Genomic DNA, 1,365 nt, shown 5'->3' with positions numbered 1-1,365 from the left:
ACTGGAGGAGATAATGCTAAGTGAAATAAGTCAAGCAGAGAAAGAAAATTATCATATGGTTTCACTCATTTTTTGAACATAAGAAGTAGGAAGATCGGTAGGAGAAGAAAGGGAAGAAAGGGGGGTAAACAGAAGGGGGAATGAACCACAAGAGACTAGGGACTCTGGGAAACAAACAGAGCTTTAGAAGGGATGGGAGATGGGCTAGCCTGGTGATGGGTAATAAGGAGGACACGTATTGCATGGTTCACTGGGTGTTATACACAAGTAATGAATCATGGAACTTTACATCAATAACTTGAGATGTATAGTATGGTGAGTATAACATAAAAAATTACTCTTAAAGTAATTTTGACAAACAAATATAAAATGTATACATAACTATGATCCCTTTATCATTACTCTAGATGTACTTACAATTTACTCAGACAGCTGGCCGTGGAAAGGATCCACCACCGACTCAGAATAATGCCCTGGCAGGTTTCAGCCATGGACACTAGCCATGGGATGTTGCTGGACGCTGTCAATGGGGCAATCGTTGGGGTCAATGAGGTTAACCACTGCTTTTGAGAACTGGGTATTAAAAGGCCAGATAGGGAGGGGAAGAGGTAATTATAACATGAAAAACAACATCTTGCTGAATGATTAATGAGATTTGTCATCCTATCTTTTGTTTGTTGAAGATGAGAAATAAGAAAATATAGAGAAGAATGAGAAAGGTAAATGAAAGATTATTTAAGGAAAATGTAAGATTAAGTAAAAGAGAAGCATGAATAAGCAGTAGGAAATGAGATAAACAGAAGATATTTTAAAATGTTAGGTAAAATCAAATATATTCTCCCCAGTAATAAGACAAACAAAAAGAGGAAAAAAAATTCCATTTATGTGTAACTTACCACCACAGCAGTGAAAAAACAATCCCCATAACTGGTAGAAGCAAAGTGGAGATCTCATGTTGGCTCAAGTGGAAGTGAATGCAAGATAGGGTTCTAGTCGAGTTGCTGCCAGGGTTGAGATTGAAATTATAGCATATAGAATGTCTGACATCATAATATGTATTTATGAGATAACTGCCTTCTTCTCTTATAATTACCCAACCAGAAATGTTACAAATAACAAATTTATTAAAGTTAAATGTAATTTAAAAATTAAAACAAACTTTTATTTAGTTCAATATTAACTTTCATTTTTGGAGTGAGACAATGAATATCCCATTCCCACACCTTGTAAAGAATATCATCTATTTGGTATTACCATGTAACTTGACTTACCTTCTACATATACATAATAATTAAAAGAATTAAACCCATATGTGCTAAGAGAGAAATAAGTTTATAAAATACCGATCAAAAATAGATTAAAATA

Source organism: Ursus maritimus, assembly GCF_017311325.1.
Source record: "Ursus maritimus isolate PB19 chromosome Y unlocalized genomic scaffold, ASM1731132v1 scaffold_Y8, whole genome shotgun sequence".
NCBI lineage: Eukaryota > Metazoa > Chordata > Mammalia > Carnivora > Ursidae > Ursus > Ursus maritimus.
The sequence above is the reverse complement of the archived record's forward strand: the minus strand, read 5'-3'. Positions refer to the sequence as shown.